The sequence below is a fragment of the Schistocerca cancellata genome, chromosome 7 (assembly GCF_023864275.1).
Source record: "Schistocerca cancellata isolate TAMUIC-IGC-003103 chromosome 7, iqSchCanc2.1, whole genome shotgun sequence".
In the NCBI taxonomy this organism is placed as follows: domain Eukaryota; kingdom Metazoa; phylum Arthropoda; class Insecta; order Orthoptera; family Acrididae; genus Schistocerca; species Schistocerca cancellata.
This window is the reverse complement of record NC_064632.1, coordinates 599,864,834-599,881,242: the sequence shown is the minus strand read 5'-3', so window position 1 is coordinate 599,881,242 and position 16,409 is coordinate 599,864,834.

Sequence of the window (16,409 nt, the reverse complement as noted above, 5' to 3'; positions counted from 1 at the left end):
GAGTGTTTTGAGGAAAGTGTTCATTTATGTCATATTAACACAACAAATTTAGTCCATCTCCCTACTGCATTGCTACATCTCTTACAGCATTCTGTATGTTGCCTTATAAGGATATATTTTCTGTGAAAGAACAGTATTCGTTTTCCATATCTTGCTCAGAAGTAGACAGAAGACCTTGGTTTTCTAATTCAGAATGTAATCCTCAAGGAGGTAATGTTACAAGCATATCCTCATGTAATAAACATTTCATAGATTTCTTTGGACTGCAATAGCCACATTATTGAGGAAAAGATACATCCTGGATTTTATAGGCACTGTTGTTCTGATAAGCAATGTCATACTTAAAGATGCTTTTAATTCTCTCTCTAGGAATCCAATGCATAGTAGAGGCAGTAATCACAACACAAATTGCATTATTACCTGCATAAAATCACTGCTGCTTGGAGAATATCGGAGTTTGTGGCTGTGGTCATTCCTGCTGTGTGTGCCCAGCTCTTTCGCAGCAGGCATATTTTGTGTGTGTGTGTGTGTGTGTGTGTGTGTGTGTGTGTGTGTGTGTGTGTGTGTGTGTGTGAGAGAGAGAGAGAGAGAGAGAGAGAGAGAGAGAGAGAGAGAGAGACACCCAGAGAGAGAGAGAGAGAGAGAGAGAGAGAGAGAGAGAGAGAGAGAGAGAGAGACACCCAGAGAGAGAGAGAGAGAGAGAGAGAGAGAGAGAGAGAGAGAGAGAGAGACACCCAGAGAGAGAGAGAGAGAGACACCCAGAGAGAGAGAGAGAGAGAGAGAGAGAGAGAGAGAGAGAGAGAGACCCAGATACATACCTGATGCAATCTAAGATGCCAGGTGGCAACAACTGTAATAGCACACAACCCCTCCTGTACCTTCTCTACAGCATGATAGGTTGGAGACATTTTCTGTCTTGTACTAATGTTTAATCAACCGTTTCTTACATACAATAAGTTCTTTGATATTTAAACTATCCCACTCAAGCAGCTCCATATTTGGAAAAGGGTGAAGGTAGATTGTTTAATGAAAGAAACTGGAAGCACTACCACAAGTAACGAATTTCTGCAGGGGGGCGTTAAGTCTTAGAAAAAGAAGTTAGAAGTTCCCAGGGAAAGGATATCTGCACGTGAAAGAAGCACGTACCGTAGTGATTCAGAGCTTCGTGTACAGGAAGAATGTGAGCACCTAGGAAGGGGGATGGAGAGGAGTGTGGGTGGAATCCAGTGCTGAAACAAACCATTTTGTAACGGCATATCAATAATAAAGCTACTGCTACAGCCGCTGCTGCACGATCACCACCAGATTATTTACTCGATGAAAATCGTTTCTGGTGTCCTGGTGCCTTAGTATATTTCCCCTGTGTTGTCTTCTGCCCACTCGTTTAATATATAGGATGCCCTAGGAAAGCTGCTTACTTGGATTGCTGGACAACAATTTGAGCAAATCTTACTAATGTTGATCATTACAAAAGGAAATGATTAGAATACTTTGTGAGATATAGGAGGGGGTAACAAATATAAACAGGCTCTTCAATATATACAATTCATAATACTAGCAAACCAGTACTGTATCTGAGTCACTGCTTTACTGTTCATAGGTCAGCTTGACTTCAACTCAGGCCTCGGCCAGTTGGAGTGGCACTTATATTCTCTTGGCCTAGATGCCGCTCCTGTCTCAGTGTCATCCTAGAGAGGGGTCTGTCAGCCTAATATTGGCTGATGTCATCTTACAGCCCTCCCCGCCCTTCTGTTCTCGATCTTTGTGTTGGTGCTTGATATTACGGTGAAACATCCAGACAGACAGGAAACAAAATTTCAAATTACTCTAACGAAGTCAACAACTCCAAAATAACTGAAAGACAAACTAACTGCTCTCTCAACATGGAAAACAAATCATTAATTCTATAGGTTTTCATTCCATCTTTGAGTCCTTGCATATCAGTATGCAAGTGGAAGTGATTTCTCAACTACGATACTGAATTTTTTTGCTTGTGGCAAAGGGGAGGGGGGCAGGTGGGGGAGGGGTGTAATGTGAGTAGAAATGAGGAACAGAAGTTGGGATGGAAAGAGCCAAGGTCATAAAGGCAGTGTGTGATGGACGGGTGTTGTGTTGAGAGCCTATATCAGAAGTGCAAGAGACTGTGTGAGAGATTGAGACAACAGCTCTTCTCAGTTGCTGGACCTGCATTACTCTGGTTTTGGGGAGGTGGTGGAGTGGACTTAGTTTATCATAGCAGTTAGCTGTGCAGAGTAGATGTGGTATTGTGCAACATATGTAAGCAGTGTGTTGGTACCTCATGGATTTGACATCAGTGTCTTGCCCCACATAGTTGTTTTCTCAGTTATATCAGTCTCCTTGTCCTTTCCACTGTTTTTTTGTAGCCTGAAAGCTTTGCAGCTTACAATTTTACACGAATATCAACAGTTGGATGAGCCCATTGCACATCTAGTTTTGTCAATCAGGTCCAGTCCTCATCAGCTGACAAGAAACTACTAGTGTGACCATATGCTTACTATAGAACCTCATAATATGTGCTTATTTTGCTGATTATTCAGCATTTCTGAACTTCCCCCCTCTGTAAATTGATTCCCCAAAGATTGTTATATGAACAAGGATGCCAATTAAGAGCAGGTATCAACAAGTGAATGTATCCTTAAGCTCTACCAACATACCACCAAATGTAACCACTGAACCAATTGATTCAGTTCATCCATTGTGACGAATCAAGCCAGGATAATTTTTCTTCCCCACTTGTTTCGCCATGTGCTTCCTTAAAATTTATTTTTTCACTTTTGACTAATTGCATATGTGAGTATAATCTGTGTTTTCATATAAGAGAAAGGTTAGCCCTCAGTTTTAAGGAATTTAGTACCAGATCTAATTTTGTGCTTTCTTTTATGTATGTAATTGATGTGTTAATTTATTTTGGCTATTACTAGTTACTATCTTTCATTGTAGGGCAAAATCAGTAATTATTTTGTAACTTAAATCCTGTTGTTGATATATAAACAAATATAAATTCTATAATAATTATAAACATTTGGAAGATGAAATACTAGCATTCATTAAGTATTTATTTGGGCCTATTTGAAAACATGTTAGTAAAGCCAGCCTTTAATTAATTCCTAATTAATAAACAGTTTTGACAAAAGTATTGCTTGTTTAACAATATTTCTCAATTTCACAATTTAAACAAGTAATTTGGCTTAACCCTTGTAGTAGAAGAAACTGTTAAAAAGAACCAATTTTTCAGTGTATTCAGTTTCAAATGTAATTTCCGTAAATTTAACTTTGAACAATGTGTAGTTTCAGCACCTATTATTGTGAGGATATATAAGGGCCCAATTTCAGGTCCCAAGACAGTCAGTCCACGGAAGAGTTTCAGATGGGAAACCGGTGTCGGTTACATCAACAACAATGTATCAACTTAACTGTGAAATAAGTGTAACACAATTAACCCATGTGTTAAAACAATGACAGTGTCTATTCCTTATGTACCTGATTATTCTGGAAGAGCTGTGAATTACATTTTTATTGCTCATAGATATTCAACACTAAAGTATTGTAGCAGTATGTGGATGTTTGCCTGAAAACTATTAATGAGGCTTATGTAAGGGAGGACTCCCAAATTTTGAACAGTGAACTTAACAGCAGTTTACAATGCTATGGTGCAACAGCCAATCAGTGAGCAGGTTCTGTGGAAGCAGCCACTGAGCACAGGAGCAGCCAATCAGCTCCCAGGTGGACACAGCTGACCAGAATAAAAAATATGCCTTTCTGAGAGAATTAAAACTTGCAACAGCCATTTGGATGACAAGTCGAAATGACAACAGCAACAACAGGACACGAGTGATTAAAAGTAAGGTAATTTCATAGCAAAATCTGTTTTGTATTAAGTGATAAATAATGCATGTTCTTTATGAACGAGTCAGTGTGATGGGGGACAAGGGGCAACAGGAGATTGGTACAGTAGATGGTGGTGATTATAAATCAGATATGAATGTAACTTTGAATGATGGGGTCTAAAGTCCTATTGTAGATGGAACAATAAGTGTCATATAGATTGTATGGTGATGTGAGCAAAATGGACAAGAACAGTATTGAAGTGGATGAGATAATTAAGGTTAAGTAGGAGGAACCTAGTAGCAAAAATCAACAAGGGCAAAAGTTTATGGCAGATGGAAAAGTGGAAGTGATGTTAATGTGAATTAAGAGTAGTTTGAGTGGTATGTGTATGAAAGAAGACATGACTAGTTTAAAGGATGAACTAAAGAAAGAAATTTAAAAAATTAAGATAGTCAACTCTAATCTTCCTGAATTATATAAGAAGGTTGAGGTGGCAGTTAAAGATTATGATGAAAAGATAAATAAGGTAGTATGTAACACTAATGAGAAATTAACATTGATGAGTGGTAAATGTGTAGAGAGAGAAACTAACTTTGTGATGACTATAGATTGGATTAAATTACATTTACTTTCATTCCAATTGTTCCATAGTGAGGAGGTACTCCAGAATGTAGAACATGTCAGAAAAACAACAATACATGACAAATAAGCTAATGTTCATTCCACAGGTCCCAAGTGGAATGATCATCATTTTTTAATGAACAGTATATGAATCAATCATTTTAAAAATACTAATGCACTGAATTTAAAATAATTTTTTTTATTTATTTATTAGGTAGTAAATGTGTAATACAACTACTAAAATATTTACAATGATCACATTACTGCACTTAAATGGTGAAGTTAGATTGTACTTACACACACACACACACACACACACACACACACACACACACACACACACACACACACTCTTACAATGAACACACAAATCAATTGGGTCTACTGAGAAATTCATCAATGGAATAGAAGGAGTTGGCCACAGATAAATCCTTTAAGCTTCTCTTAAACTGAATTTCATTGGTTGTTAACCTTTTTATGGCTGCTGGCAAGTTATTGAAACTATGTGTTCCTGAATAATACACACCTTTTTGTACAAGGCTAAGTGACTTTAAATCTTTGTGATGATTATTCTTATTTCTAGTATTGATTCCATGAATTGGGCTGTTGGTTTGAGAAAGTGATACCTTTTTAATGACAAATGTCATTAAGGAATAAATATATTGGGAAGCAGTAGTTAGTATCCCTAGTTCCCTAAACACACTTCTGCAGGATGTTCTCGAGTTCACACCACATATAACTCTGACTGCACATTTTTGTGCCCAGAAAACTTTAGCTTGGTTTGATGGATTACCCCAAAAAATAATTCCATATGACATTATGGAATGAAAGTAAGCATAGTATGCCAGCTTTTTCACTTTTATATCCCATATGTCTGGCACAATTCGTATTGCAAATAGAGATTTGTCAAGACACTTCAACAGTTCTGTGGTGTGCTTTTCCCAGTTGAATTCATTATCAAGCTGTAATCCCAACAATTTAACACTGTCCACTTCTTCTATCTGCTTGTCATCATATGTGAGGCATATACTCGTGGGACACCCCTTACAAGCTCTGAACTGCATATAGTGTGTTTTTTCAAAGTTTAGTGACAAAGAATTGGCTAGGAACCAGTGATTAATATCCACAAATATTTTATTAGCTGATATTTCTAAGACTACATTTGATTTGCCATTTATTGCAATGTTTGTACCATCAGCAAAGAAAACGAACTTGGCATCTGGTAAAGTTACTGATGAAAGGTCATTGATATACACAAGAAAAAGTAAGGTCCCTAAGATGGAACCTTGTGGGACCCCTAATGTAATTGGTGTCCAGTTGGATGATGCCTGATAGCTTGATACATGTCTCTTTCCTAATATCACGCTTTGTTTCCTGCCAGAGATATAAGATTTGAACCATTTTGCAGCATTTCCTGTTACACTATGATATTCTAATTTACATAAAAGGATATTGTGATTTACACAGTCAAACACCTTTGGCAGTTCACAAAATATACCAGTTGTCTGCAATTTTTTATCTAATGAGTTAAGAACATTTTCACCATAAGTGTAGATAGCCTCCTCAATATCAGAACTATTTAGAAATCCGAACTGTGACTTTGACAGTATGAGATTTGAGATAAGATGGTTACAAAGCTGATTGTACATTACTTTTTCTAAAATGTTTGAGAATGCAGACAAAAGTGAAATTGGATGGAAATTTGATGCTATTTCTTTATCTCCCTTCTTAAACAGTGGCTTAACATCAGCATATGTTAACCATTCAGAAAATATTCCACTGATAAACAACTGGTTACACAGATAGCTTAATATGTTACTTAACTCAGAATCACATTCTTTAATTAGCTTTGTTGATATTTCATCATAGCCACTAGATATTTTTGATTTTAAAGATTTTCTGATGGACATTAATTCTGCTGGGGTAGTGAGGGTCAAATTCATATTATGGAAGTTACTTGAAATGTCTGGTCTGAGGTATTCCATAGCAGCATCTACAGAACCTGACAACTCTGTCTTTTCAATAACAGTTATGAAATGTTTGTTAAATAGTTCTGCAACAGTATACACATCTGTCACCAATGTTCCATTTATTCTTAATGCTATTTGTCCCTCTTCATGTCTGGTTCTACCAGTCTCCTCCTTCACTATATCCCATATTGTCTTTATTTTGTTATCTGAAATGACTTTCTTTTCCTTGTAATGTATTTGCTTTGATGTCCGTATTACAATCATTAATATTTTGCAGTATTTCTTATAATGTGCTATAGCATCAACATTAGAAATGTTTCAGATTGACAGATACAGTTTTCTTTTTGTTTTACAAGATACCCATGTTCCTCAAGTAATCCATGGCTTCTTTGTAGACTTTACTCTAACCTTGGTAAGTTTTTGGGGAAAGCAGTGTTCAAATAAGGTAAGCACTTTATTAGCAAAAGTGTTATATTTTTCATTCATGCCATGAGCACTGTAAAAATCAGTCCAGTGAATGTCTCTGAGGAGTGTCCTAAAATAACAAAAAAATTTGGCTTATTGATTACCCTCTTGAGCTTACATTTAACAGATTTTATATCCTTTTCAATGTTAACATTTAACAGAAGGGACTGTATGTCATGATCTGAGAGGCCATTGACTCTCGGTTTTGTAACATAATTTTGTTCATTGGATTTTTCTATAGAGATATTATCAATGGCTGTTTGTGAGCAAGTGGCTATCCTAATGGGGAACTTTACAGTGGGAATTAAGTTGAATGATAGTGTTACTAAATCAAATAAGTTGTTAGTGGGAGAGTCTTTAAAGAAACCTACATTGAAATCACCAGCAACCACTATTTCTTTGTTTTTGGTTGTTAAATGGGCCAGTACAGCTTCAAGGTGGTTTACAAACAGATTAAAGTTACCAGCAGGTGCTCGATATACACTTAATCACTTACTATTATGAAGGATTTTTTGCGAAATTCTACTTCTGTTGCACATGCTTCCATATGCTGTTCTAGGCAAAATTTATGAATGTCTATTTTCTTAAATTTATGACAGTTCCTGATGAATGTGGCAACTCCTCCTTTCTCCATTTCTGATCTACAAAAGTGAGATGCTAACCTAAACCCTGTAACACTTAAAAGTTCTATACCAGTGGTCACATGATGTTCAGGGAGGCAGATTATGTCAGCTGTGTTTGAAGATTCTAATTCATCTATGCAGATAATTAATTCATTAATTTTATTTCTCAGTCCTCAAATATTTTGATGCAATAAAGATAGCTGACATTTCACATTGACTGAGTTAACATTGGGTAAAGTTAGAATATCTGTTAAGTGTTGAAAATTCTTAACCAATGGCTGTTTATGCTGATGTAATGAGCTAGAATTATGTTTTTTGGTTTCTTTCTCAAACTGAAGGTTTGTCGCAGATCTAACCTCTCTTAAAATTTGGTTTCTTTCTGTCCTCCATACCCTAAAAAAGGGTCTTTTCTGAACCCTATAACCAGTGGTATTTTATCTCTCATGACAATGCCTCCCCCCTTTAACTTTCCTGCTATTTTCCCAGCCAGTTTACCCTTCCCCTTCCTGTTGAGGTGAAGGCCATGCCTAGTATAATCCCACCTATTGAAAGAGTCAACAGGAACCACACCAATGTGTGACCTTGCAACCGACATAAGCAACCGTTCCAACTACAAATTAACTCTCTTGACAGAAGAGTTCAAATAAGGTCGGTCATGGCACCCAAGAACAGATACAAACTCAACACTAGTGTGCTTCGATGGTGAAGCAATCTTTGCCAGTTCACACTCTATACTGTACCCAGGATCTCTGTCAATACTATTACCTGCCCCACCCACTATAACCACGGTGTCTTCCTTAGTGAAATCTTTGCCAAGTGATCCTAAATCCTTTGTCACCTGCTCCAGACCAGCACTAGGTTGAAAAAAAATTGGTGACGTGGTATTCTGATCTTAGTTCATCCTGCAAAAGTTGGCCAACATCTCATCCATGGGAACTAGGTAATAGGATGGTGGAGGCTTCTGAAAAACGATGCAACGATGGAAAGATGAAGTCAGAGCTGCCAAGAAATTTTGCGTGGAAAACTGGGTTAAACCTAAGAACCAAATCAATCCAAGGAAAAATGATTAACAAACACAGGTAGAAACCAAGTGTGGAGTAAAGGTAGAGGAAAAACTGGTAAAAGTAAATAAAAATATAGTTCCCAAATTGGCTGAAATGGAGAAAAAGAGGGAAGAGGTACAAAATCAAAACCATAGATTATATAGTATACCGAACAGTCTTTCATTTGTTTGTTTTAAGAAATTTAATAATTTTGGACCCTATGAGGTAGTGCATCCACCGGATTTAATTATGGAATTTAATGATTTGCCTGAAATGTGGAATGGTAAAGAGAGAATGTAATTTGTGAGGGGCTTTTTGAAAGGGGATGCTTATGGATGGGCAGCTCACATAGCTGATTGTTGTAGTTCATGGCAAAGCTTTGAGAAAGCGTTTTTAGACTAATATTGGTCAAAAGAGAAGCAGCAGAGAATTTTTAGTAAATTTTGGGGGAGGAGAGAGATTTGACTGTAGGAATGATACTGTGAAGGCTTCTGTCAGCTTTGGACAAACAAACTGAAATATTTGGACAAAGAGCTAGGTAGTGAATTAACAATTATGGGTTTAGAAACTTCAGAAACTTAGAGAATTGCTTGTACCTGCCCCTATGGGTAATATCAGTGATTTCTTGAATTATGTTGATAAAGTGGAGAGGGTGAAGCCATCAATGGAAGATCGCAGGAAGAATTTTGATGACTATAATCAATCAAGGAGAGAAATTCAGGTAAATAGGATGAACAGGACTAATTACAAAAGAAATACAAGGAATGATTGGGTGGAGGATAGCCAGAATGGGCACAGAATTGGTAGGAGAAATTCAAGTAAAAGAAATGGAGGAGATGGTTTTAATCCTGGATCAAACCCATTTAACCTAGATAATGCTCCAGTTTTGAATTGCACTAGAGAAGGTAGTGATGTAGAGCCAATTGTATATAATTGTGCTGTGATCACACATAAGGGTAATGTAAATGATAGAAGTAAGACAAGTGTAATTTCTAATTCTAATGAGATGTTGAATGATGTTGTGGGTAACAAATGTTTATTCTGCAAAAAAAAAAAGGAGGAAGTTATTGTAATAAAATCAAGTATCAAAACAGAGCATGTTGCTGTTGCTCAGGATGTCCAAAGTGTCAAAATGAATGTTAAATTTTTAAGAGAACATAAGGAATTCAGGTGTTCCGCTTTGTGGTCCAAACTGGAAACAAGGCTCAACCAATTAGCCAAGTATTTGAGGACAGTGAAAGTGGTAGTGGGTCTAATTCAGACAGTAGTTTTAATGATGATAGCAGTGACAAATCCAGTAGTGATGAGGATGAGGTATTTCAATTTATAGTTGATAGTGATGCCCATGCCATAAGTAAAGAAAGAGTAAATGAGAATGATATTAGGCCTAATGAAGAGTCAGAGTTTGAGAGGGGCAATGAGGAAGCGGATGATGCTATCTGTCATTTTACTGTGTCTGATAATCAATTTTGTAAGCAGAATGATAGTTTTTCCAGGAAAAGGATTAATGAGGATTTGTTGTATGAAGAAGATTACACGATAAGTTAAAAGGGAGTGTGCTGCCCTGTAATAACAGCAAGAGTACAAGGTATACAAGTTAAGTGTATACTGGACAGTGGTAATGATTTGAATGGCATTTCACAGACATTTTTTGAATCTATCAAGAACACAGAGGTTACAGTAGTGATGCACGTTTCTGGAATAAAAATTATTGGTGCTAGTGTTAAGCTGTCAAAGAGTGTGAAACAAGAGATACTGTTAACTGTGGATTTGGCAGTACAGCTGTTGGAGTGCAATTTCTTGGTGATTCAAAATCTCAGCATTGATTTAATACATGGAACCAATTCCTTGTTGAAATGGCGTGTAAACATTGATTTTTGCTAGTAGTGAGTTTAGCTTTAAGTTCAACAGAAGTAGGTACGAAGTATCATTTTTGGAAGGTATGGACAAGTGTGTGGAAACTGAATTAGATTTGGCATTAAGAGTTTTGACTACAGAGCAGGTTACTGAGGAATAAGAGGATGAGAGAGTAAAATTGGAGAGAATAAAGAGAGTTGAAGATGTTGACGGTATTACAAACAATCAAAGGGAGGAATTAAAAGGTATCCTCCTGAGCAACTGTAATGCATTTTCTGACAGGCCAGGTTTGGTAAAAGATTTTGAGTGCAAATTAAAGTTTAAGGATGATGAACCATTTTCTTCAAGAAGCCTTATATTATTCCACTTTCAAAAAAGGAAACAGTAAGAAAACAAATTCAAAATATGGTCTCATGGGGAATTATTGAAAGGTCAAACAGCAGGTATAATAACCCACTTACAGTTGTAAAGAAGAAGAATGGTGGTATCAGGTTGGTTCTGGATGCCAGGAAGTTGAATGAAATTGTAATAGAGGAGAGTGACAGACCAGCTAAAGTAGATGAAATTTAGCAAAAGTTCCATGGATGTAAATTTCTGACTTCTTTTAATGTGACTTGTGACTGAGCTATTGACCAATAAAATAACAGTCTATGCAGATGATATCCTAGTAGCGAGTGCAGAATGGTACAAGCACTGTAAGGTTATGAAAGAAATACTGACAACTATGTATAGAGGAGGTATGAAACTAAAATTAAGTAAATCTGAATTTGTAGAGAAGGAAATTTCATTTTTTTGGACACAGGATTAACAAGGAAGGTATACAGCCTGATCCAGAAAAGTTTGCTGCTATTGCAGATTTCCCACCCCCCAAGGAACAAGAAGGATTTTAAAGCTATGATTGGCTTGTTTGGCTTCATATCAGATGGGTCATTTAACCATCCTTGCCTTGGTAATTTGTTGAAAAAGGATGTGGTGTAGAATTGGACAGAGTAGTGTGGAGAGTCACTTCAGAGTTTGAAAAAAGGTTAGTAAATAGTAAGAAGTTAGGACATCCAAATTTTTCACTGCCTTTTTGTATGAGTACTGATGGAAGTTTGTATGGTTTGGGGGTAGAAATTTTCCAATTAATACTTACTGAGATGAGATGAAGGTTGAACACAAAGCTATTTCTTTTGCTATCAGAACATTACAGCCACATGAAAGGAACTATTACATTCCAGAATTAGAGGCTTTGGATTTCAAATGTTTGAGTACTATTTGCTTGGACTTGAGACCATAGTGTATACAGATCATAATGCTTTGAGAAGTGAAGGTTGCAGGGTGATGCACACCAGTTTAACTGTGTGGGCTGCGTATTTGCAACAATTTGATTTGGATGTAAGGTATGTAAAAGGAAAAGCCAATCTTGGCTTTTCCTTTTATCTCACACCAGACAAGTGTAACCCCAATGTTTGCATAGTAGAGTAATTAAGGTGTATGTGCATGAGGAGAAAGTGTTTGCACTGCAATCACCAACACAGTGTAAGTGAGGTGGAATAAGGGAACCAGCCCGCATTCACCGAGGCAGATGGAAAACTGCCTTAAAAACCATCTACAGACTGGCTGGCACACTGGACCTCAAAATTAAACTGCCGGGCAGATTTGTGCCGGGGACTGGTATGCCTTCCCACCCGGAAAGCAGTGCGTTAGACCGCACGGCTAACCGGGTGGGCTTAAATTGGTACCTTGGTTAAAGAATTTCTGTCTAAAAGGTAAGGTAAGTAGAAAATGAGAAGTGTGAGCATATGTGGAGGATAATTAACATCTAAAGTAATCAGCTGATTGGTGCAGCAGCAGAGGCAATATGCAGTATGAACCATCTTGGATGCCAGGTCTGAATATTAATTGTGGTGTAATAGAAGTGTTTGTGTTCAATCGCATCAGTCTATTGAGATAACAATTTACCTATAGAAGTGTGTCATGGTACAGCCCCATCTAACATAAGGAAATTACAACTTTAAACATTGTTGCCTAGAGTAATGTGTGGAAAGAATAAGCAAGATTTGTATGTATATCACACTTCAGGCTAAAATATTAAGTAATTTGATGGAAAAAAGTGATATAATAGACTTTCTAAGTGATAATTTTGTCTGATTGGTAATGAGCATTAAGTTTGCCACAGCATAAGGATCTGTTACTTTGGAGTGTTTTTCAGTAGAGTCAGTTTTGCATTAGGTAAGCAGAGCAGGTGCTTATTTATTAGATAATGAAATAATAAAACAATGAATAATGTTATTGCCTTAAGGGTTAGGGAGCCTGTCTCTGCAGTTGGTATATTTTTTAAGAATGTGCTCCACTAGTTAACTAAGTGAGAATGCAGCTGACAGACATGCTTGAGTAATGAAAAAGATAACTGTATACAATCAAATGTGGTGTAAATGTATTAATGATCTAACTGTGATATAGACAACATTGGGTACTGTTTATATTGTGCAATTCATGAAACTGCAGCTGGGAATGAGAGATTAACAGAAAGAGTAATATTTGCATGTCATATAAGGCTCCATTATTCGATCTATATGTTATCTGGAAACATCTATTTGTTTTCTGAGGAATTATAAGCTTAAAGTGGTAATACTGAAATGAAGAAAAGTAATTTTGCTGATTAGCTGATAACTGTGATGATAGACTGATGTAAACTTTCTGACAGGTCAACTATTAGGTAAAATTTTGTGATTTTTGTGAGGATTTAATTTTCAGTTTGAATGAGACTAGTGCTTAGAGTTGATTAGAAAAGTGGGGCAATGATTTGGTACAACTTCCATTCCCTGAAATTTTTATTTGAATAGTAATTAAGTTATGTAATGATAACACTCTTTTTGTAATGTAAGGATTAGTAAATATATACTACTGCACATCTTGAGTTTTTGCTATTTTTCAATTGGGAAAGAGACCCACATCTTTCACGTTTAACCATTTTCAGGCAGTTATGACTTAGAGTAATGTTTTGTAGTGTAATGTGCACTTTATTTAAAAAAAATTCTAAACAACACCTTGAGTACTATAGTCAATTTTAGTGCTAATTGTTGTAATGTTATGAGAACTATGTAATGTACTTATTTATGATTTAAAAACTATTATTTGCCATTAGTGTTAAACTTTTTTTTCCTTAGACTTAAGTTACAAGAAAAAGTAGGGTATTTTGTCTCATTTTTCATGTGCTGCGGTGGAGGAGAACCGCTTCCATACTAACTGTCACTTGTACCTGTTGAAGGCATGGACGACTTGGTGAGAAGTTGTGTAACAGATCATTAAAAGTGTGAAAGTGCTTGTGAAAAATACTAAACATTGAGTAAGTGAAATTTTCTGCCTGAAAGTGAACTGGAATGCACAGTGTAATTTAACTTATTGCAACCCATGAGAATTTATTATTTGAATCAAGTGATATGTATCTTAGAATGTAACCTTTGTTTACCCATAAAGGACATCACTTATGATGAACATGCTTAACTTTTATTAGAAGTATAACTTGTAGATATCTTATGTAAATGTACACTACACTGTATGTAAATATTTTGTATGGGGGTTTTGTATGGCCAGTTCACATAAGTATAAATTTGAAAAAAAATTTGTGCTGTGGTTTGGATAAAATTTCGTATGTTTATTCTTTTGTGTGTAGAATTTTAACCCACTGTCTGGCGTCACTGGTGGTCAGTAAATTGCCCAGTTAGTTATTTGCAATATCTATCTATTCAATCCAATGATGGATGATGTGATGAAGCAATCCAGGATAATTTTTCTTCCCCTCATTTTTTCACTTCTGACTAATTACCATTAACATACGCGAGTATAACCTGCATTTTCCTATAAGAGAATGGTTGGCTCCCAGTTTTAAAGAATTTAACACCCGATCTAATTTTGTGCTTAGTGTTATGTATGTAATTGGTATGAAAATTTATTTTTACTATTACTAGTTAGTATCCTTCATTATAGGGAGAAATGAGTAATTTTTTGTAAATTAAATTCTGTTGTTGACATACAAACAAATATAAATTCTGTAATAACCTAAACATTTGGAAGACAAAACTCTAGCATTCTTAAGTATTTATTTCACCCTATTTAAAAACTAATTATTAAAGCCACCCCTTCATTAATTCCACAGTAATTAACAGTTTGTCAGAAGTATTGTTTATGTAACAATATTTGTTAATGTCATGATTTCAACAACTAAATTGGCTTAACCCTCACCATAGTAAAAAATGTTGAAAAGAACCAATTTTTTTGTATTCAATTAATTTAATGAGTAAGTTTTAACCCTTTAACTGCTCTGGACATGTTGACATGCACGCCTTTGTCCCTGTCCCCCTCCCAATCAATCAATCAATCAAATTTTATTGTCGTTCATCTCATAAAGCGATAGACAAGATAACTTTCATTTTTAACATTAATTACTAAATACAATTTAGTTTGGGTTACACATGGCCATCCACTAGATACAGTGTTGAAAGACAGTATTTTCAGTTTCAAAAAATTCTTCTACTGTGTAGAAAGGATTATTTATTAGTATTCTATACAACTTAGCTTTGAAGATATTGACAGGTAACTCTTTTAAATCTATACTTAACTTATTGTACAACTTAAGTCCAAGAATTAAATATGAATTCTGTGACTCGGATAGTCTTTGATATGGTACGTCTAAACATGATTTGTTCCTGGTGTTATGGCTATGTACATCCCTTCTTAATGATATTTTTGAGATATTGTTCCTAACATACAATAGAACATTATAGATGTAAAAGTTTATTACCATCAGGCATTGCAATTTAACAAACAAGGGTTTACAGTGTTCTAAGTTATCTGAGTCGGTTATTATTCTTACTAATTTTTTTTGTGAAAGTAGAATGCCCTTTATGTGACTGCTATTGCCCAACAATAAGATTCCATATGATATGATACTTTGAAAGAAAGCAAAATATGCTGATCTTATATAACTATTAGAGACATGTATTTTTATATTTCTAATTAAATAGATAACTCTTGAGAGTCTGGCAGATAAATGTTTGACCTGTGGTTCCCATGTCAACTTGTTGTCTACTATAACACCTAAAAATTTTATACTTTCTAAGTCATGATTCTATCTTAAGTTAAGGAATGTGCATGGAACTTACTTTCATTTAGTAGAAAACCATTCACTCTTAGCTGTAATGAACTCTCAGGAAGGGTACATTTAACTATATTTTTTTAGTGTGTTTAAATCTGAGCTTTTATTTAAAAAAATTGTGTCATTGGCATACATTATTGTGTGAGAATTTACAAAAGATGACAGGTCATTAATCATAAGTAAAATCAATAGAGGTCCAAGCACTGTAGCACGCCAGACCTAACATTAATCAGATCTGACTTCTCCCTGTTAATGCATACAACTTGTTGGTGGTTCTCAAGGAAGGATTTAATCATATTTATGCTGCTATTAGCAAAACCATAATAGGATAGCTTATTCAGTAAAGTATCATGGTCCACACAAAATGTAGCCTGAGCAAATCCCCTAGCCTCAAACACACCCAGAACAAATTTTTCAAGAGAATCCATAGCATCTGTTGTGGATTTGCCTTTCATGAATCCATATTGTTTGTCACTTATTAAGTTTAAGTTATCTAAATACATGCTAACTTGATTATACGTAATTGTTTCAAGAATTTTTGAGAAACAGGAGTTAACAATATTGGTCTGTAACTAGCAGGACAGTTCTTATCACCTTCCTTATATACTGGGACCACTCTATATATTTTTAGTGCATCAGGAAACTTGTTTTCAGCTAGACATATTTTACACAGTAGGTTAAAGGATCAATTATGCAGTCAATAGTATCTTTCAATAAGTTACATGACAAATCATAGTAGTCAATGCTATCTGAGGCTTTGAAATTTTTAACTATTTTCAGAATTGTATTGGTACACACCTCTGTGAGGTTGAAAATGCTCTGGTGGGGCCTTTCAAAATAG